At 42.5% G+C, this 23,422-nt stretch overlaps 1 long non-coding RNA gene across 1 annotated transcript in view; it reads left to right on the forward strand.

Annotated features, from left to right (window-relative positions):
- The first annotated feature begins 1,795 nt into the window (after nt 1–1,795).
- LOC148094343 (uncharacterized) overlaps nt 1,796–23,422 on the forward strand; it is a 32,784-nt gene continuing 11,157 nt past the window's right edge. Inside the window, exons 1-3 of the long non-coding RNA XR_015714290.1 lie at nt 1,796–1,874; nt 16,466–16,567; nt 21,767–21,959. This is a non-coding gene — a long non-coding RNA (uncharacterized LOC148094343). The remainder of the gene's footprint in view (nt 1,875–16,465; nt 16,568–21,766; nt 21,960–23,422) is intronic.

A 23,422-nucleotide genomic window follows, 5' to 3' on the forward strand; every position in this document is an offset into this window, starting at 1 on the left:
AATGAGGGAACCAAGGCAATAAAGTCACTCATAATTTACACAGAAAGGTAATAAAGTCACACATAATCTTACTTTTTGAAAAATATGCTTTTATTGATTTCAGAAAGCAAGGGAGAGGGAGAAAGAGAAACAGCAATGATGAGTCATTGATTAGCTGCCTCCTGCACGCCCCCTACTGGGGATAAAGCCCCAAACCCAGGCATATGCCCTGACCAGGAATCAACCCACGATCTCCTGGCGGATGCTCAACTGCTGAGCCACACCTGCCAGGCATACTCTTACATTTTAGGCCTGGGTCTTTTTGCATATGACAGTTTCCTTCTGTATCTTATGCAGCATTTAAAAAATGTCCACAAGGCTTCTCAAAATCCAAGTGATGTTAAAGATGAGATGTTATGCCCCAAGATCAAATGCAAATCAAAGAATCACTGTAGAGTAAGGAAGCTCACATCTGACAAAGGAACCTGGGTGTTGAGGGTTCTGTGCAGGTAGGCTGCTGGTCCCTTTAACCACAGCCTTTCTGCAGCCACCTAGGAATCAACCGAGTGGAGGCGGAGCTTTGGGTGATTGAAAGTAGGGGATGGAGCTACAGAGCTGTCACCCATCAGGGCTCCGCTCTGTTTTCTCTTACTGACCTATGGGACAGCTGGTCGGGCTAGGCCGCCTTCGATTTGGAGGCGCCTACCCCTAAAGCAATCTACGCCCAGCGGGAGGTGAAGCCTCGCCTGCCCCGCCCCCTCCGCCGTGGTCCCGCCCCCTCCGCCGTGGCCCCGCCCCTCCGCCGTGGCCCCGCCCCTCCGCCGTGGCCCCGCCCCGCCGCCCCGCCCCACCGAGGGCGTGGTTGAGTCCGTTACTCCGGGAGCTGGAGGTGGGGGCGCCTCCTGCGGGGGTCCTGCGTTCAGCGCCGGCGGCTCTGTTTGTTCTCCGCTGCGGCCGCTGTTGCTGTCTCCCTCCTCCCTCCGAGCCCGGGGCGCACGGGCCAGAGCGAGCGAGCCTCCCGCTGCAACCGCGGCGCAGAGCAGGTAACGGGGCGCGGGGGCTGCAGTGCCGCTTGGAGACCGGCGCGGTGCGGGCGCGGGGATCTGCTCCCGGTGCCGCTGCTTCAGCCCGCGGCGGCTGGCGAGTCACCCGGAGCCACCCGCCCGCCTCGAGGCGCCTCGGCCCGAAGCCCGCGGGGGCGGGGGCACCTTGGGCAGAGGTGGGGCGGCCGGAGGATGGGGCGGGTGGGAGCGGGGCCTCGGCAGCTGCGGGCGGGACCCCTTGGGGACCTCGCTGGACTCGGGGCGAGGCGGCAGGGACCCTCGGAGGGGCGCAGGACGTGGTGGTGGAGGGAAAACTGCGGAGCTAAGTCAGAGTCAGGCACCCCAGGGCAAAGCACCTACTGATAGTAGCATTAAGCTACTCAATTTTTAAAAAGGTGGGTTTTTTTAGTTTAGTTTTTTTTTTTTAATTGAGAAAGGTGTTTCTACTTGGGTAGTATTAATTACACATTTTTTGGAGACAAGCGCTTTGCAACGAGATTTACACATTAACGTTGCTTACTTATTAGCTTTTAATCTAATAACGTGAACTTTCTTCTCAAGTGACAAGTAGACAGAAGCAGGGTGACACCTTTGCGCTGAAGTGGGGAGCGGGGCTGTCGCCAGCAGGGGGAGGAATGTGATGAGGAATGCCTGCGCAGGTTTGAAAGGATGGTGGGAGTGGGACCTTGTTTCTGTCACTCTCATGGGTGAGAGTGGAATTACTCTTTTTTTGTTTTTCTAATTTTTAAACAGCTTTCAAATTTGTTTTAAAAAGCGCCTCTTGAAAGACAGTCTCTGGATTTTTGGATGCGCCTACTACTCATGCAGTAACGCTTTGCAGACAAGTCCAAGGCAAGTAACTATATGGTTTAACTTACTTATAAAGAAGCACTTTGAATCGCTGTTACCTTTTTTGACATGTTTAATATAACCTTTTTTATTAACCATTTGTTCACAAAAGAAATGGTGAAGGTCACCAAGTTTTAGCAGTAATGATACAGTGAGGACTCTGGGAGCAGTGTTCCCCCCTTCCAGGTGCATTCTCTTCTGCAAACTAGTATTTCCATTTATGTAGGTATTGATTGATTGATTGATTTCACCGAGGGGAAGGGAGAGGGAGAGAGAGAAACATTAATGATTAGAGTCATTGATTGGCTGCGGCCTGCACAGGGCCTACTGGGAATCAAACCTGCAGCAACCCCAGCATGTGCTCTGACTGGGAATCCATCTGTGATCTGGTTCATGGGTGGAGGCTCAGCCACTGAGCAACACTGGCCGGGCTCAGTTTAGGTGTTTTAATTGAGAAGCTCAAAGCTTGTCAATTTGAGTGTCCTCCTATCCTCTAGGAGGCGGGTAATATTTATCATGCTCATTTTACAGCTACATAAACTCCACACCCTAGAGATGAAAGGCATTCAGCCCCAGGTTATTTGTCTCTTACTCGATTTTGTACCTGTAATGGATTTAATCCAGGACCCAGCAAGGTCCCTACCAGCAAGCAAGCTTCTGCATACCCATTTGATCACAAGTACATGAGTCAGAGATGGAGATGGTTATTTCCGAATAAAGAAATATTGTCTGTTAGGTTGTTTTTCTTTTTTTTTCCCTTCGAGGTTGCTAAGATAGTCTGAATCACACCAAAAAGGTGTTTTTCCACAGGGGCAAAATGAAACAGTGTCGCTATGTGAAAAATCTCTATTTTAAATTTTGGGAGGTGTTCCAAATTAGAGAACCTTATTTATGTTTGCATCAGTGGACTTCAGTGTTTTCTAATTTGTGGACGGAAAGAGGCAAGATGCCCACCTGACTAGCTCAGGGAAGGCTTGCATGGTGGTGGCCTTGAAATCTTAGAGACTTAAAGTAACCACAAAGGATGGCCTGAAATTAAAACTTCTTTTTAACTAAAAGCAGTTTATTGTGGGTAGTCATGTCCTAAGGCAGTATTTTTCCCTAACAAAGGTTAATCTTCACCTTAACTATGTCTGTCTGTCTTTTGACATCTAAGATGACATACCTGATTTACATGCCTTTGCAAAAACAAAGTAATTATCCTCTTTCCAGACCCCTCAAAGCACTGGCACCACTCTGGGGAGACCACAAATCCCCTCATTATCATTGTTATCATGTTAATTGCTGGCTGTTAACTAGTCTGCAAGCACCTAAGTAAAAGTAGTGTGTGTCTATCATTTTACTTTTTATCCAATCTCCTCCCCACTGGGCTTTCTCCTGCCTCCCTAATCTATCACTAATAGATTTCATGTAACCCACTATGTCTCCTCTTTTAATTGTAATGTGCAATTTAATTGTAAGGTGCAAAAAACTGCCATTCTTGGGAGCATTATCTCAATTTGTTGAGATTCCGCTTCCCGGCACTTGTCCACAGTTTGGCTCAAACTCACAAAAATTCTTCACAGGTTTGAATGTTTCTTATGTTGACAAATTTGAATGGAGATAATATTCATAAGGCAAATAAAAATGAAGTGTAATGTATTTTGGTCACAGCTTATGACTTTGTTTTGGAAAATTTTTACTATAAAATTGGGAGAAAGGTTGAAAATGTAAAAATCATTTCTTCCTTAATGAGAATAAGTCAAGGAAGGGAGTGTAGGTGTTAATGGAGAGCAGGGTTAGGTGGTTATTTGGGAGGAACTTTTGAATGATGTCAAGGCTTGGGGAACTAAAGAGAATTATTACGTTATGTTAAATTTATTAGTCTTCAAGAACATGGAAACGTCTAATGACTAACTGAATGAAATTGTTCTAATTGTGAAATAATTACCTTGTTTCATGGTAAATGCATTGCTGCATGTAACATGTATGCTTTGACATAACTTATGAGGCATCCCAGCCCTGTCATGCAGCTCTGATTCTGTTGATTTGTTTTTGCATTAATGTCTTTACTTAATTTTTCCTGTCCTGTCAAATTAAAATTTCTAGCACCCAAGGAAAAAATTCCATATAGAAACCTTTATCCTCTGTTAATTTGTATGGAAAATGAGTTCTGTCTTCTGATAGTCACAGCTCTCTTGAAGTGTAGGAAACTGGAAGGAGATTTAGGCTGTTTATAAAATAATTGCTTGTGTTCAAAATGTAGGATCTCTGCCCGTTTTTTACTTCCACTAGATGTTGTACTGGGTGCTGCTTTTTAGCGATTTCAGTCACACTTTTTTCATTATGCATTTCACTAACAAAGGTACAAAGGTACTACAACTGTTTCTGTTGTAATTGGGATACAGAGAGAATTGCAATCAAAGATATAGTAAACTTTATTAAATGAGATTATTTGGATGGAAGGAAACGACATCTTAGTTTAAAGTGAAGGAAATTGTCGGTAATTTTAGGAATAATTTCTGCTAAAAAGCTCTCTGGTTCTTGTGGTCAGGAACCCAGACCAGAATGTAGATTTATGGGTTCTTAACATGCATGTAAATTTTTTTTCTTTTTCTTAAATGCTCATTTATATCTTTCTAATCTTTTAGGAGAGCATAATTATTACCCTGCTTCACTTATGAACCCTGCTGATGGTAGGAGCTGTTTCTCAAGCTTGTTTATTCCAATGTTAGGTTGGTGAGGTTGTTAGAAAAGGGAGATGAGCAAACATAGCTGTTGCTTTGATAAAAAGCATTACCCATTTTAGGTATAGAAATGTCAGTGTTAGTGGAAAGTAAGGACTAGGATGTGTGCATCTTGCCAGATGTTTTGCACAAACCACTGGACTACTTATTTATTTATTTATTTATTTATTTATTTATTTATTTTTATTGATTTCAGAGAGAGGAAGGGAGAAGGAGAGATAGAAACATCAATGATGAGAGAGTCATTGATCAGCTTCCTGCTACACTCCCCCTACTGGGGGTCGAACCCCTAACCCGGGGAATGTGTCCTGACTGGGAATTGAACCGGAATCTCCAGGTTCATGGTTTGATGCTCATCCAGTGAGCCACACTGATGGCTATTTTATTTTTAATTTATCTTTATTGTTGAAAGTATTACAGATGTCCCCCTTTCCTCCCCCTTAACCCTCCACTCCTCTCCCACCCCCTCCTCAGGCCTTCACCATACAATTGTCTGTGTCCATGGGTTATGCGTATATGCTTATAAGTTCTTTGGGTAATCTCTTCCAAACCGCCCCCCCTTGCCTCTGAAATACGTCAGTCTGTTGATGCTTCAGTGTCTCTAGGTCTGTATTTTTTTTGTTTCGTTTTGTTTTTTTAAATCTATTGTTATTGATTTCAGAGAGAGGAGAGGGAGAGAGAGATAGAAACATCAATGATGAGAGAGTCATTGATCGGCTGCAGCCCACAACCCGGGCATGTGCCCTGACCAGGAATCGAACCGTGATTGCCTGGATCCTAGGTTGATGCTCAACCGCTGAGCCATGGCCCCCCGGTCGGGCTCTAGGTCTGTTTTGTTCATCAGTATATTTTGTTCATTAGATTCCACATATAAGAGTGATCATGTGGTACTTGTCTTTCTCTGGCTTATTTCACTTAGAATAAGAGTCTCCAGGTGCGTCCATGCTGCCTCAAAGGGTAAGAGATGCTTCTTTTTTACAGCTGCGTAGTACTCCATTGTGTAAATATGCCACAGTTTTACTGTTTTTTAAATATGTTTTTATTGCTTTCAGAGAGAGGAAGTGAGAGGGAGAGAGAGATAGAAACATTAATGATGAGAGAGTCATTGATCGACTGCCTCCTGCATGCCCTTTACTGGGGATTGAGCCTGAAGCCTGGGCATGTGCCCTGACCGGGAATTGAACCAGGGACCTCTTGGTTCACGGGTTGATGCGTGGGTTTCTCTTTTTATGAATTGGCATTTGCATGTTCTTTGCCTCTTGTTTTAGATTTTCTTATCCCCCTCTCTGCTCTTCTGCCCTGATTTACAGGAGTTGTGGGGGTTTTGGGGTATATTTTACATGTTAACCTCATTGAGTTTTAAATGGTACAAATATCTTCTCTTCATTTTTTGCCTGTTTGTCAAGTTTTCTCTTTGAAATCCTTTAAGGAACAGAATCTTTAATTTAAACAAAAAAAGATCTTTATTGTTGGAAGTATTTCAGATGTCCCCTTTTCCCCTCCCATTGATCTCCTCCACCCCACATCCACCCCACCCCTGGGCCTTCCCTGTACTAATGTCTATGTCTATAGGTTATACATATCAGCATGTAAGTCCTTTGATTAATCTCTCCCCTCCCACTCCTCCCCCCACCTTCCCTCTGAGATCCCTGAGTCTGTTCTGTGTTTCTGTGTCTCTGGATCTATTTTGTTCATTAGTTTATTTTGTTCATCATATTCCACATATGAGTGAGATCATGTGGTATTTGTCTTTCTCTGACTGGCGTAATACTTTCACTTAGCATAATATTCTACAGCTCCACCCATGCTGGCCCACGGGGTAAGTGCGGGGAGTGGGCTGTAAGCTGGCAAAGCCCTTATAGTCCCAGAGGCGCAGCCAAAGGCTAAGGAAGCCTCATTCCCCCGGAATAGGAAACACCGAGTAATGCATACCAAGGTGTGAGCAAACAGGTTTGTCCTCACCTGGGAGCAACCTGGGGAACTGTAGCTGGGGTCAGGCAGAACAAGAACAGTGATATCCTGCGCTAAGAATGATTTAGAGATAATCAAGTGCTGTATAAAATAAAGCTGCAAAGCCTGTTTAGTGTGGCTTGTATGCCATCAGCATGTGGTGAACCTCCTGATCCCACTTTCTGTATCCATTGTCTTTTTTTCAATCCCCCACCATTCCCACACTCAGCCCCGCGGGAAGGAGTCGCATGGGGCGTGACAGGGAAGAGATCCTTCTTTTTTACAGCTGCATAGTATTCCATGGTACAAATGTCCCACAGCTTTTTTATCCCCTCATTTACTGATGGGCACTTGGGCTGTTTCCAGATCTTAGCTGTTGCAAATTGTGCTACTATGAGCATAGGGGTGCTTAAGTTTGGTGTTTCGGGTTTCTTAGGCTATATTCCTAGAAGTGGGATCACTGGGGCAAATGGCAGGTCAATTTTTAATTTTTTGAGGAACCTCCATACTGTTTTCCGTAGTGGCTGCCCCAGTCTGCATTCCCACCAGCAGTGCACTAGGGTGCCCTTTCTCCACACCCTCACCAGCACTTGTCTTGTTCCTGTTCTCAGAGGAAATGCTTTTAGTTTTTGCCCACTGAATATGATGTTGGCTGTAGGTCTGTCATGTATGGCCTTTATTATGTTGAGGTATGATTCTCACTTTGCTGAAGTTTTTATTAGAAACAGGTGTTGGATTTTGTCAGATGCTTTTTCTGCATCTGTTGAGACGATCGTGATTTTTGTCTTTCAATTTGTTTATATGATGTATCACACATTGATTTGCGAATATTGTACCAGCCTTGCATCCCTGGAATAAATCCCATGTGGTCATGGTTTATGATCTTTCTAATATATTGCTGTATCTGATTTGCTAATATTTTGTTGAGGATTTTAGCATTTATGCTAATCGAGGATACTGGCCTGTAATTCTCTTTCTTTGTAGTGTCTTTATCTGTTTTTGGAATTAGGCTAATGCGGGCCTTGTAAAAAGAGCTTTGAAGTATTCCTTCCTTTTGGATTTTTTGGAATAGTTCGAGGAGGGTAGGTGTTATTTCTTTTTTGAATGTTTGGTAAAACTCCCCTGTGAAGCTATCCGGACCAGAGCTTATGTGTGCTGGGAGTTTTTTGAGCACTGCTTCAACTTCAGCAGCAGTTATTGGCCTATTTAGGTTTTCTGACTCGTCGTGATTGAGTTTTGCAAGGTTGTATGTTTCTAGGAATTTGTCCATTTTATCCAGGTTGTCCAGCTTGGTGGTGTATAGTTGTTCATAATATTTTATTAACAACCCTTTGTATTTCTCTTGGGGCAGTTGTTACTTCACCTCTTTTGTTTTTGTTTATTTGGGTCCTCTCTTTGTTTCTTGATGAGTCTGGCTAAAGGTTCATCAATCTTTTTTATTGGTTCAGAGAACCACCTCTTGGTGTCATTGATCTTTTGTATTGTTTTTTTAGTCTCTGTGTCATTTATTTCTGCTCTGATCTTTATTATTTCCTTCCTTCTACTTACTCTGGGCTTTTCTTGTGCTCTTTGTAAGTCTTTAAGTTGTAGGGTTAGAGAGTCTATTAGAAGTTTTTCCTGTTTTTTGAGGTAGCCTGTAGGACTGTGAACTTCCCTCTCAGGACTGTTTTCATTATATCCCATAGATTTGGTGTCATTTTGTGTGTGTGTGTGTGTGTGTGTTTAAAATATATCTTTATTGATTTCAGAGAGAGGAACGGAGAGGGGGAGAGAGAGATAGAAACATCAGTGATGAGAGAGTCATTGATCGGCTGCAGCCCACAACCTGGGCATGTGCCCTGTCCAGGAATCGAACCCTGATCGCCTGGATCCTAGGTCGACGCTCAACCGCTGAGCCATGCCCGGCCGGGCAGTGTCATCGTGTGTTTTGATTTTGTTACAGTTAGATCCACCTTTTTTTTCTTTAACTTCCAGGTTTTGTTTAGGAAGTATTTCTTTGTTCTTAGCTAACAAAGGTATGTTTCTGTAATTTGTCTCTTCTTGTTTTAATTCTGCAATGGTTTTTGTTTTTATCTTCATTTGTATTACTACAACTTGTTTATAGCTCTTGTTCTCTTAGAAGTGTGGTCTTTTTAAAACATATTTAAGCCGGTAGTTTCCAGCGCTGGCTTTACACTAGAATTCAGCTAGGTAGCTTTTAAAAATCATTTGTTGCCCCATGTACTGTAGGTTGACTGAATAGTAGTTCTAGTGAGTAGAACCCAGCAATTGTATTTTTAAAAACCTCCTTTTGTGATACTGATACCCACATTGAAATCGTACATCAAAGATATTTATGTTTTTCCAATAGTCTAAAATTTTTCTCCATTGTCTTGTGCCTTAGATTAATTCCTAAGTATCTCAGTTTTTGTTTCTACTGTGACTTTTTTTGTTGTATTCTCCCCCCATCTAGTATAAGAGAATTCTATTGATATATATGTCCATGTACAGCTATAAATTAATCAGCTAATTAATCAGCTAATCTTTCTATATTTAATATTTTTTGGCCTTGCCGAATTCTTACTGTATTTTAATGGCTAGTGTTTTTTTTTGGATGTTTTATGAAGATGATTATTTCATTTTAAATCATGACTATTTGTCTTTTTTCTTCCAATTCTTATTACCTGTCTTTTGTATTTCCTTGCCTTGTTTCATTTGTCTAGATTTGTAGTGATAGCTGAAGAGTTGCATAGATAGTGGCCTCTTGATCACTTTAATACCTTAAAGGGAATTCATCTTGCCCTGGTCAGTGTGTCTCAGTGGTTAGAGCATCCTCCAGAGCACCAAAGGGTTTCGGGTTAAAGTCCTGGCCAGGGCACATACCCAGGGTGCAGGTTCCATCCCCGCTCAGGACGGGTACGGGAGCAACCAATCAATGTTTTTCACATTCACGTTTCTCTCTCCCTCTCCCTTTCTCTCTACAAGAAATGAAAAAATATCCTCAGGTGAGGATTAAAAATAAAGAAAAAACAAAACTTCAACTGTTTTCCAGTGTATTTTATTTAAATTGTTTGATCCACTGTTACATACTTGTTTGGTTATTTTTTTAAATGTTTTTATTAATTTTTAGAGAGAGAGGAAGGGAGAGGGATAGAGAGATAGAAACATCCATGAGAGCGACATCGATCAGCTGCCTCCTGCACGCCCCCAGTGGATCATGCAGGATGGAGCCTGAAACCTGGGCTTATGCCCTGATGGGAATCAAACGGTCCTCTTGGTTCATGGGTCAACGCTCAGTCACTGAGCCACACCGGCTGAGCTTTGTTTGGTTATTTTTTAGGGTAAATTCCTATAAGTTAATTGGTTGGTTCAAATGGTATAATCACATTTAGAATTTAAGGTGTATGTCATGTGCTTTCTTTTTAAAATTAAAAAATTTTGTTCAATTTGATAATGGATATTTATTTTCATTTTGAAATTTCTTATCTATTAGAAATATATATACCCAAACTCAGAAAAAGAGATAAGTGGTTACCAGAGGCGGGGAAGAGGGGTAAGGGGAAGGTCAGAAGGTACAAGATTCCAGTTAAAGGATACATAAGTCCTGGGGATGTAATGTATAGCATGATGACTTCAGCTCACTCTATAAATTTTTCTTTGTTTGTTTTTTAATTTATCTTTATTGTTGAAAGTATTACCCCCCTCCACTTCACTCCCACCCCCTCCCCAGGTCTTCACCCTGTTATTAACTGTGTCCATGGGTTATGCACACATGCATATAACTCCTTTGGTTAATCTCTTCCCACCCTCTACCCCCCTTCCCCCTTTCCTCTGAAATATGATCGCCTGTTGCATGCGTCAATATCTCTGGATCTATTTAGTTAGTCAGATTCTCTTGTTCATTAGCTTCTTCTTAAAGAAGACTCTTCAACATTTCCTGTAGTGCTGGTTTGGTGGTGATGAACTCCTTTAGCTTTTTTTTATTTGTGAAGCACTTTATCTGACCTTCAGTTGTAAATGATAGCTTTGCTGGGTAGAGCAATCTTGGTTGTAGTTCCTTGTTTTTCATCACTTTGAATATTTCTTGCCACTCCCCTCTGGCCTGCAAAGTTTCTGTTGAGAAATCAGCTGACAGTTGTATGGGTGCTCCCTTGTAGGTAAATAACTGCTTTTCTGTAGCTGTTTTTAAGATTCTGTCTTTGTCTTTAAACTTTGGCCTTTTAATTATGATGTGTCTTGCTGTGGGCCTCTTTGAGTTCCTCTTGTTTGGGACCCTCTGTGCTTCCTGGACTTGTAAGTCTATTTCTTTCCCCAGGTAGGGGAAGTTTTCTGTCTTTATTTTTTCAAGTAGGTTTTCAATTTCTTGCTCTTTCTTCTCCTTCTTGCACCCCAATAATACAATGTTGGGCCTCTTGAAGTTGTCCCAGAGGCTCCTTATACTATCTTCCTATTTCTGGATTCTTTTTTCTTTTTGCTCTTCTGTTTGGGTGTTTTTTGTTTCCTCAGGTTCCAAATTGCTGATTTGATTCTCAGCGCCCTCTACTGTTGGTTCCATGTAAATTATTCTTCACTTCAGTTTGTGTAGCCTTCATTTCAAATTGGTACTTTATTATGTCATCTGTTTTCTCAGTTATTTTCGTAATAAGATGCTTTGACATCCTTATAAACAAAATTCTGAACTCTGTATCTGTTAGCTTGTTTGGATCTATTTCATTTAGTTCCTGTTCTAGAGATTTCTATTCTTTCCTTTGTGATGTTTCTATGCCTCCACATTTTGGCTGATTCCAGGTGCTCGTTTCTATGTATTAGGTAGAGCTGGTATGTCTCCTGGAATTTGTAGAGCGGCTTTGTGTAGTAGGTGTCCTGTGGTGTCAAGTGACTCAGCCTCCCCAGTCACCTGAGCTGGGCCTTCCAGGTGCTCCCCTGTGTGGGCTGTGTGCACTGTCCTGTTGTAGTTGAGCCTTGGTTGCTATTGGCGTCACTGGGAGGAATTGAACCCAGGGCCAGTCAGCTGTGAGGACCAGCAGCAACTACAGCCAAAGAGCTGCTGTGCTGGAGACACCCCTATGGAGCAGGATTTCCTTCAGTGGAGTTTTGGTGTTCACCAAGTGCACCCCTTGAGTGTGTCACTCGTGGATTTGGCAGGGTTGTAATCCAGTGTGCTCGAGTCTGACAACCCGGTGCACTGTCTCTGGGGCCTCCCAGTAGGTGCAGAGTCAGCTTGTGCCAATGCCTTGCCCAGGGCCACCCAGCTTGAACTACACAGCAAACCATAGTTGGCTGCTACTTGTGCTGGGCTTGGCGTTGTCCAGGAGAGGCCAAGCTATGAGCCAATGCAGGCTGCCGCTAGTGCCAGGCCGGGGCGGCTTATCAGGCCGTATGGTGCCCGCTGCTGCTTGTTTGAGAGATTTTAGGAAAGTCCTAAGCATGAGGCTCGAGAGGCCACTTGCACAGCAGAGCCTGGAAACGGCCTGGATGAGCTGCAGGTGGGGAGGGGCGGGGCCTCCGGGAGTCATGGGCGGGGCCAAAGGTGGGAGTCAGGTGCTGGCGACTCAAATATGGCGCCTGCCTGCCTCTGTGCGGGGAGGACTCAGCAAAGGAGCCATGGCCTCTGCAGCTCTTCTGCCTGGGAGGAAGCCGCCCCTCCACCTCTCGCCCGGATCTCAGGCAGGGTAGTTCCTCCCGAGTGTCCCAGGTCCTTTCAGGCTGCTGCCTGGCGCTGGGCTCAGAGGGAGCGTCCGGGTGAGTCCATGCGCGGGCCCTTTAGGAGGAGCTGCTGGGGCTCCCGCAGCCCCTGCCACCCTCAGCGACAGTCCCCCCTGGTTTCACAGCTGAAGGTGTGGGGACGTCTCCGCCTGGCCCTGGAGCCCTGGGCTGGGGGCCCGCTGTGGGGCTGGGACCCTTCCCTCCTCCCTCCTGCGGGAAACCTTCCGACCGAGACGGCCCTCCCGGTTTAAACCGGGCCCGGGTGTGGGCCCGCGGTGGCGTCTCCGTGTCGCTGTGTCTCCCCCATCTGCCCACATCTCCGCCCTCCTACCGGGCTCAGTGCTTCTTCAGTTCCCTGGTTGGGGGCTTCTGTGCAGCTGGATTTGAGGAGGCTCTGAGTGAGGGCGGGTCTGTGTGTTAGTTGTAATGTTAATGTGGGGGGGGCAGCTGTTACCTACGCCACCATCTGGTTTTTTCTCCCACTAACATGGTTTTAATTTCAAAAGTTCTATCTATGTTTCCTGAACGTTCCTGCTTTATAGCATCCTGTTCTTGTAGTCGTATCTTTGCATTGTCTCTATAAATTTAAAAAATTTTTTTTGCTTTGTCTTTTTGTATCTATATGAGATGCTAGCTAAATTTATAGCAGTAATCATTTCACAATATATGTAAATCAAACCATTACAGTGTACACTTTAAACTTATACAGTGATAGATATCAGTCAGTTATATCTTAAAACGGAAACAATTGTTTAGGCACCAACATTTCCATCTGAAGTTGACAATTGCTTTTGTTAGCATGACTTTAATTTCCCTTTTTAAAATTGAAATTATCGCGCCCCCTGCTGATTTTGAAAGGAATTGCTGAATAGTTACACAGTGGTACCTCGGTTTTCGACTGTTTGTGTTAATGAACATTTCGGTTTACGAACCCCGTAATCCCAGAAGTAAATGCTTCGGTTTTCGAACGTTTCAGAACTCGAACGGTCTTCCGGGACAGATTACATTCGGAAACCACTGTATCCAGGTATGATTAAGGGACTGTATCCACGCATAATCCAGACTTTGATTTCACTCATATGATGGTCCTGTTTGCTTACACTGCTCCTGTGACAGTGGGATGACAGACATGCAGTTAAACCCATATTTGAAGCAGGCAGAGGAACTAGAGTGAGCAAGTACACAGACGTGAAACAATGGTGTTCAGGGCTCTGCAGGTAGTTCTATAGAAAATTTGAGGGAGGGTGTCAGTGTGATTTTTGCAATGAAAGACACTGGAGAAGAGCCCTGGCTGGGTGGCTCAGTTGGTTGGGGCGTCATCCTGTACACCAGAAGGTGGTGGCCTCGATTCCTGGTGGGGGCACATACCCAGGTTGTGGGTTTGATCCCTGGTTGGGAAGCATTTGGAAGGCAACTGATTGATGTTTCTCATATCTCTTTCTCATCTCTCTCTCCCCTTTCCTCTTTCCAAAATTAAACAAACAAACAAAATGGACAGGATAGAGGGCATGAGTGATTTTTAAGGAATTTTCACTTTGGCATGAGTGCTGAGTCATGGCTTTATTTAAAGTAGTAAAGTGGTCATTTAAGTAGCATAGAAAGAGGATGCTGGCAGCAGTGTGCAGGAGGGGTTGGAGGTAGGGACAGACCAATTTGAGGGTCACTGCATTTGCTCAGTGGCTGATACCAGAGAGACGCACAGCTCTGAGGTAGGAGAGGCTGGGAGACATGGAAGTTCTTTTCCAAAAACTTACAAAGTTGCAGGTATCATTGCTCTGCGTCCCTAATTACTTCAGCAAGCATCTCTTCAAAATAAGGACAGCAGGGGGAGATGTTCCTGGAGATAAAATCAGGAAAGTTAGGTTTTGGTATTAAGGGTAATGGGTTCTTTTATGTCCATGTTGATGTTTCTCATATCCAGTAAGAGAATCCACGTTGGCACAGAGTCTTGGTTTACTGTTAGTAATTTATGGTTATATGGTATTTTTCTCTTCTGAGAGTTTAAGAGATGGATATATGGTAAATGCTAATACATTTGAAATAGAAACTTAAAAAAGTTTAGAAAACATTTGTAATCAGAAAAAATGTCAAATACGCACAGTGGTTAAAGAGAACAGTGTTCTTGGCTGAGGCAAAGGCCCGGGCCAGGCTTCTGCGTGGGAGGAGGACAGGTGATTACAGAGGAGCTGACCCGCCTTTTCCCAAAAGGAGGAAGGGCCAGGCTCGTGGGTCATGTTGAAGGCCCATCTTGGCGGAAATTTGTGTGAGAAAGCAGCTGTGCAGCGAGCACCGGTATGATCCAGCCCATGGCTGATGGAGAGAGGGAGCCGCAGCAGCCAACTGGGACTAGTTTGGGGGGGAGGGTGGTGGTGGGGAGAGCAGGAAGCAGGAAATGCCAAAGGACACTGGGCATAGATGCTCCCCTTTTAGTATCTTTAACTAGTAAGGAATCTGGCTACTATACCTTTGGTCTAATAAGTATTTTACATTATGATCAATGAGATTAGTAACTCTTCCTCGGGAGGATAATATTATTGTCGCTAAAATTAGAGATTCTAGTTCATTCAGTCAACAAATACTTAGAGGGGAGAGGGACTGGGGTGGAGATAAAATCAGGAAAGTTAGGTTTTGGTATTAATGGGGGGGAAATGGGACATCTGTAATACTTTCAACAATAAAGAAAAGTTAAAAAAAAAAAGATAAAAGTGGAAAAAAATAGTTATGGAGCCATTTATTATTTTGGCAAGCACTATTCTAAGACTAGGAATTCAGCAGTGAGCCACACAAACTCCCGGCCTTTGTGTGTCATATTCGAGCAGGAAAGGCAGTACACAAGATAAATGAAATACATGTAGCATATTAGATTGTGATAAGCACTAAGAAGAAACATTAAGTGAGGGTGGGGTGTGTGTGTGTGTGTAAATTTTAGAAAAGGCGGCCAAGGGACTCCATTAAGATGCCAATGGCGGAAAGTCCTGTGAAACCAGAACCACTGTAGCAGTGTTGATGTGCACAGAGTTTTCGTGATTTGCCATTTCTTGTGTGGGTCTGTCTCCTCTTAAGAATGTATGAATGTGGCCTTGGCTGGCGTGGGTCAGTTGATTGGAGCAGCCTCCTGTACACCGAAAACGGCGGCAGGTTTGATTCCCAGTCTGAGCACACACCCAGGTTGAGGGTTTGATCCCCAGTCAGGGTACATATGGGAGGCAACTGATCTATGTTTCTCTCTCCCTTTCTCTAAAATCAATTTAAAAAAAAAAAAAATGTATGAATACGAAGTAACTTAGAACTGGCTTCCATATGGCTTTTATTTTTTTTGTTCCTGCATACACTTGTTTTTTCCAGTCTGATGTCTCTTCTAACCCAAAATTTCCTGACATAAATTAATGGTAAAGAGTTTCTCCTTATCACATTGTATCTTTCCAGAGTGTGCTAATATAAGACAGCGTGTCTGGATGTACACTGAAAGGCTTTAAGTAGTTCTGTGAAATGTTCTTTTATGTAAATGTTTCTCATGATTTGTTTTTTAAAAAATTTTAATATAAATTTTCCTAAATCTTCACTTGAGGATATTTTTTCCATTGCTTTTCAGAGAGAGTGGAAGGGAGGGAGAGAGAAACATCCATGTGAAAGAGACACATCGATTGATTGCCTCCCACAGGTCTCCCACTGGGACCAGGGATCGAGCCTGCAACGGAGGTGTGTGCCCTTGGCTGGAATCAAGCCCGGCGCCCTTCCGTCCGCAGGCCGACGCTCTAACCACTGCGCCAAACAGGCGAGGGCTCACTTGGTGTTTGAACAGTGATTGACATGTTGCCTTCCTTAGCAACTTACTTTTTGTTCCATCTTCACATGCAACCTTGGAAATGTTAACTTTCCCCTTTCCATTTATTTGTTTCACTTTGGAAAGGAAGACAGTCCTTCTCAGAGCTGTGATATGCAAATTAAAAATTTCAACGTATACTCAATAGATTCCAGCAGTAAATATTAATGAAGATTAAGTTGACATAGTTGAAGAAAGTAACATTTAAAGGTATATGACTAATGAAGTACTCAAAGTAACTTTTGGGTATAGCTGACTTCAAATATAAGATTCTTTACTATTTAATACATGAAGTCCCAAAACAGGACTGACTTTGTTTTAGTTAATTTAGGATTCCCTATTTTTATGTATAATATAACATTAGGGTTTTGAGTTGTACTTTTAAGGAGCATATTTCCTTTTGTTTTCAGCTTTGGAAATCATTAAGGAAGATGAGTATGTTTGAATCTGGGCAACATGAACATACACTCTCATGCCAGAGGACAGCCTACCGTGGATGAAAACCTAACTTGGTATACAATTGTTTATATTATAAATGAACAGTGCTTTTAGATTATGTATTATCCTTTATTGCTCTCTACAACAGCTTTAAAAAATACATATGTAAATATGCATCAACAACCATTGTGTATTACATTTAGTTTGCCTCTTTAGTGTTGTCCTTAATGAAAAAATATAGTTAACTTTGGCGTTATGATATAATTAATGTACAACAAGAACTGATTTTTGGAAAGCTTATTTTTTGATAGCTATGTTGTAGGGCCTAAGAAACTGACAAAACTGAACAATTTGCATGACTTCTGTTACCTAGTCAGTAAACACATGAAATCATGTTTATAAATATCCAGATTCATTGCAGATGTTGTTAGTAAGACACATTTTTTAGGAACCATTGTGTTGAACCACACAATACTCAGTAAATAACAATGTAAATACTTAAATGACTTATATTATTTAAAAATTATACCATTGAGTTTTGCAAATAATCAGCGTGTCAGGATGGGCTGGATTGTGCTTCGGTAGCCAACAATTGCAACAACAGAAACTTTGTTGGGTAACATCATTTAACACAAATAGAAAAACTTGCAAAAAAAAAAAATTGTTAATTAAGTTCACTACATTATAGTCTTTGGTATAGCAGTTGGGTTGTCATTCATAATTGGTAGTGATGGTTAAAACCATTTATTATACCCCAAATTTATAGCATAATTGGCTGGTGTTAATACCTCTCTGACAAAGTGTTTATTTGTGCTTCTAAACACAACAGTGATTTATGTGTTTCAAACTTGAGTTTCAAGACAGCTATACACACCTACTATAAAGGCTGGCTTGTGTTTGCAACTATTGCTTAAATCGATTTGCTTTCCCATCTTTGATAATTAAGCTTTCCAATCTTTGATAATAATCTCTGGATTATTGGGCAACTATTCTGGCTAGTAGTTTATAGTAATTTCATTTCTTTCTTTATCTGTTTTCAAGTGTTGTGCTCATTTTTAGAAAATAATTGTGGTAAAAAGTGTATAACATAAAATATACCATATTAACCATTTTTAAGTGTACAGGTCAGTAGTCTTAAGTATATTCCCATGCAACAGCTCTCCAGAACTCTTTTTTAAAACCTTTTTATTATTGAGAGTATTACAGATGTCCCTCTCTTCTTCCCCTGCCATTGCCCCCCTCTACCCGGACCCCACCCCAACCCACCCCAGGCCTTCACCACCTGATTTATTGTCTGTGTCCCTGTATGCATATAAGTTCTTTGGTTAATCTCTTTCTATCCCACCTCCCCCTTTCCCTCTGAAATTCGTCAGTCTGTTCCATGTTTCCATGCCTCTGGTTCTATTTTATTTATCATTTTATTTTGTTCATTAGATTCCTTGTTTGTTTATTTTGATTTTTATATTGTTGATAGATATGTATTGCCATTTTATTCATATCTTTTCTATTTAAATTTTCTTCTTAAAGAAGACCCCTTAACACTTCATGTAATACTGGTTTGGTGGTGATAAACTTCTTTAGCTTTTTCTTGTCTGTGAAGCTCTCTATCTGACCTTCCATTCTAAATGATAGCTTGGGTGGGTAGAGCAATCTTGGTTGAAGGTCCTTGCTTTTTATCACTTTGAATATTTCTTGCCAGTCCCTTCTGGCCTGCAAGGTTTCTGTTGAGAAATCAGCTGACCATCATGTGGGTGCTCCCTTGTAGGTAACTAACTGCTTTTCTCTTACTGCTTTTAAGATTTTCTCTTTGCCTGTAACCTTTGGCACTTTAATTATGATGTGTCTCGGTGTCACCTCTTTGGGTTCATCTTGTTTGGGACTCTGTACTTCTTTCATTTCTAACTGGCCTTTTTTTTTCTCTTTTTTTTCTTTTTTATTGATTTCATTGAAAGGAAGGGAGAGAGAGAAACATCAATGATGAAAGAGAATCATTGATCGGCTCCCTTCTGCACACACTCTACTGGGGATCAAGCCCACAACCTGGGCGTGGGCCCTGACTGGGAATCAAATTGTGACCTCCAGGGTCATGGCTCGACACTCAATCACTGAGCCACACTGGTTGGGCTCATTGATGTTCTCACTTAAGTTCCCTGAAGTTCTCACTAAGTTTTTTAAAGGTCTCATTTAGTTCCTTGAGCATCGTTATAACCATTGTTTTGAACTCTGTACCCAGGAGATAGCTTGCTTACGTTTCATTTAGCTCTTTTTCTAGAGATTTCTTCTGTTCTTTCATTTGGGACATGTTTCTTTGTCTTCACATTTTAGCTGATTCACTGTGTTTGTTTCTATGTATTAGGTAGAGCTGAAAGGTGTTCTGGAATTGGTAGAGTAGCCTTGTGTCCTTTAGGTGCCCTGTAGGGCCCAGTGCCTCAGCCTCCCCAGTCACCTGAGCTGGGCACTCTAGGTGTGCCCCTGTGTGTGCTTTGCACACTGTCCTGTTGTAGTTGAGTCTTGATTACTGTTGCCATCAGTAGGAGGGATTGACCCCCACGCCAATTGGCTGTGAGGACCAGCTGTGACTACAGTGGAAGAGCTGCTATGCAGGAGATACCTCTTTGGAGCAGGACTTACTTCAGTGGGCCTTTGGTGTTCACCGAGTCTGCCCCTTGAGTGTGCTGCTCCTGGATGTGGTAGGGTTGTAATCTGGTCTGAAGCTGACTACTGGGTGCACTATCTTTGGGGCCACCTGGGAGGTGCAAAGTCAGCTACCTCCTGTGCTCTGCCTGGGACCACCTGGCTCAAGCTACAGAACGATCTGCAGAGTGATCTGCAGGTACTGGTACTTGTGTTGGGCTTGGAGGTCCCTAGGAGAGGCCAAGCTATGAACCAAGGCCTGCTGCCCCTAGTGCTGGGCCTAGGACCACTTAGCAAGAGGTATGGGGCAGGCTGAGGCCATCTGCTGTTTGTTTGAGATATTTTAGGAAAGTCTGAAGCCTGAGCTAGGACAGGCTATTCCTATGGAAAAACCACTGCAAATTGGGTTGGGTTGCAAACTGGATAGGGTGGGGTCTCTGGGAATCACCAGCCAGGGGTGGTGAACAGTGTGGGCCAGGTTGATGGAGTCTCAGATACGGCGACTGCCTGAAGGCACTGTGGAGAGGAGGTGTCAGCAAAGGAACAGTGACCTCTGCCAGCACTTTTGTCTGGGAGAAAGCTGCCCCCCAATTCTTACTGAGGTCAGACAATTTAGTTCCCCTCTGTATGTCCCTGGTGCCTTTCAAGCTACTGTCCCAGTGCCGGAGCTCAGAGGGAGTGAATCTGAGTAAGTCAGTCTGTGTGGGCCCTTTAAGAGGAACTGCCTGGGACTCCAGCAGCCTTGGTCTCACTTAGCCCCAATCCCTGATGGTTTTTACAGTCAGAATTTGGGGACTTCTCTTGCTGGCACTGAAACCCTGGACTGAGGAGTCTGGAGTAGGACTGGGACCCCTTGATCCTCATGGGGGGACCTCCACAGCCAAGGTATCCCTCCTGATTAAAAAATATGCCACACGTGGGTGTCAGACCACCCCTCCTACCAGTCTCAGTGTGGCTGCTGCTTTAATTCTCTAGTTCTAGGACTTCCATTCAGCCAGATTTCAGATGGTTCTGAACGATGGTTCTGTGGTTTAGTTGTAATTTGTATGTGGTTGTGGGAGGAGGCGAGTCCAGTGTTTCCCTACACCCCCGTCTTGGCCTTCCATCGTCCTGTGATCTCCAGAACTTGCTTATACTGTAACATTGAAACTCTATACCTAATAAACAACTCCCATTTTTCCCATCCCTTAGCCCTTGGCAACCCACCATTCTACTTTCTGTTTATATGAGTTTGATTACTTTAGATACCTCATCTAAGTAGAATCACACAGTAGTTTTCTTTTTGTGCCTGCCTTATTTCACGTAGCATCATGTCTAGGTTTATCCATTCTGTAGCATGTCACAGGATTTCCTTTTTTATTTTTATTTTTATTTATTTATTTATTTTTTAAATATATCTTTATTGATTTCAGAGAGAGGAAAGGAGAGGGAGAGAGAGAGATAGAAACATCAGTGATGAGAGAGAGTCATTGATCGGCTGCAGCCCACAACCGGGGCATGTGCCCTGACCGGGAATCGAACCCTGATTGCCTGGATCTTAGGTGGACACTCAACTGCTGAGCCATGCCCAGCCGTGCTTTACTATCTATTTTGAATAATAGCCTCGCTGGATGGAGTATTCTTGGTTTCAGATCCTTGTTTTGCATTACCTTGAATACTTGATGATACGGAGTTCAGAATACTGATTATAATGGTGCTCCACAGCATGAAAAAAGATATAGAAACTATGAAGGAAATTAAGAATGACATAGTAGAAATAAAAAATAAAAAAAACATCGGAAGGAATGAACAGCAGATTAGGGGAAGCTGAGGATCAGATCAGCAAATTAGAGGACAGGGTGGAAAAAAATCACTCAATTAGAGAACCTAAAGAAAACACAATTAAAAAACAGGAGTATAGTTTAAGAGAGCTGTGGAACAACATGAAACATAACAATATTTGCATCATAGTGGTTCCAGAAGAGGTTGAACCTAAGCAAAGGTTAGAGAACCTGTTTGAAGAAATAATGGCAGAATATTTCTCTAACCAATGAAAGAAAAAGTCACACAAGTTTAGGAGGCACAGAGTCCCAAGCAAGAAGAACCCAAAGGGGCCCACACCCAAACACATAATTAAAATGCCAAAAATCCCAGGTAAAGGGAGAATGTTAGTGGCAGCAAGAGGAAAAAAAGCTGTTAACTACAAAGGAGCTCCCATAAGGCTGTCAGCTGATTTCTCATCATAAACTCTACAGGCCAGCAGGTTATTTCTTTTAAAGGGGGTATATTAAAGCCAGCTAGCCAGCTAGATACCATTAAATATGTGATGCACATACACCTCACTGAACTCACCAGAGAGACGAAGGGCATTTTTTCTACTGATACTTCTTTAATATACTAACTGAACACCTAAAAGGAAGTGAAAAGGAAGGAAAGGAAAAGAAAAAACCCTCCTCTAACACTGGAAGCCTATCTTAGAACTGGCCTCATGAAATGCCCCGAGATTTGGGACTATAATCACAGTGGACCTTTGGGGCTGACACTGACCTGTCCAATAAACATTAATGCCCTGATGGTCTGGCAAACGAACACCCTTATTATTTTTTCAGAGCATCATATCTCTGATGTAAAATTCTCATGTCAATTGACTCACTTGGCAGAAAGAAACCTACATGCTATGAGAAGACAGAAGATGGGAAAAGAGTTCAGAAGGCTTGGAAAGAGACAGGTGGAAGAAGCACTGGACAGTTCACTAAAATGTGAATATCAACATCATCGAATGCCCTACTTCCTAACAAATCCGGATTATAATTTTCTGAAGTTGGGAATGAGAGTTGTTCCACATCAAATCAGGTATAGTAATTCTTAGCATTTTTGTTTACATACGCCTTTGAGAATAAGATGATGATGATACAGTCAGCCCTGGAAAAATGTGCATGTTACTTACATGCAAAATCCTCTTCTGTAAGAACCACTAGTTATAATACTCAGGCTGGACCCCTATTAGTCTCAATACCCATGTTCTATGTAATCCTGATTACTTGACTGCAGGAGAATCTTTCTTCTATGTAACCTAGTTTCATTCTATAGCTTAAACCCCTCTCCACTGTTCCTGTCCTGTTTGCTTCAGAAAAGACTATTACAGACCTGCTGGTATAAATTTTTCACTTATGCTTACAAAGGGCTATGAAATTTTATCATGATTATTCCTGAAGTTGAAACTTTTCTAATCTTTTCTTACAGATTGTGGCATAGAGTGCTAGTTACTTTCCCATAATCAGTTTTGTCTTCTGTCTTACTTAGTTATATGATTATATATTTTGAGCCTCTCTTGCAGCTAGGTGTGGCCATGTGACTAGTCTTTAAGGCAGTAATATATAAGCATTGTGCTATGTGGATATTCTGGAAAAAAATGTCCCTTATCATTTTGCCCTGCTGTCTGTAATGAAGACAGAATAGCTGGAGATCAATAGCCATCCTGAGCCATGAGTTTGTGGTGTGATGGGCAACACTGTGTGTTGACCCTTCTACTAGAAATAAATTTTATGACAATAGGTACCTTGTTTATCTTGGTCAGAGCAACATCCCCAGAACCTAAGAATGCGTGTAGGCTGTGGTAAAGGCTCAGGTACTGAATGGTATTGAATGAGTGAGTGAATGAGTTCACACCAGACCATGTTAAACAATGATCATAAAGTCCTCACCGGAGATATTCAGCCATCAGGAGCAAAACCAAGGTCTCTGATTCTGTCACAAAATCAAACTCTGCCCTAACTCAAATCATATCACTCCTATTAGCTTCCTTTTGCTCTCCCTGATTTGCTACTGTTATAGAAGTAGAGGATTTTTTTTCTTACTGCTCTGCAGTGTTTTCTTCAAACAAAATCTTTTAAAATCTACTTTCTTGATAATTCTTTCTATTAGTTTTTGGCTTAGCAAGTTTAAAATTCTTTAATATTCAAGGTCATGCATTTCTTTTTGTGTGGATCTGTTGATAAATGCAGGCGCTACTTTGTCACATAATCTTAGGCATCCATCAAGTGTACAAGAGTCATCCAGAATGGTATCTAATGACATTCCTAGGACATTAGACAATAATATTATTACCATGAAATTCGGTCACTAGGTCCTAAGGATTTAACTCCATGTTGTTTACTGAAACTGAACTTCATCGAGCCCTTTCCCACTCCACTGTGGTCTCCACATTTTAATATGTCACTAGTTCTTGTCACTAAACCTTACTTACATCTTTTAAACTATTAAATATTAATAGTCTCTGCTTCCCTGATTTTTGAGCTGACCTTTCCCTCCTGCTG

The sequence above is a fragment of the Miniopterus natalensis genome, chromosome 1, assembly GCF_054644295.1.
Source record: "Miniopterus natalensis isolate mMinNat1 chromosome 1, mMinNat1.hap1, whole genome shotgun sequence".
Lineage (NCBI taxonomy): Eukaryota > Metazoa > Chordata > Mammalia > Chiroptera > Miniopteridae > Miniopterus > Miniopterus natalensis.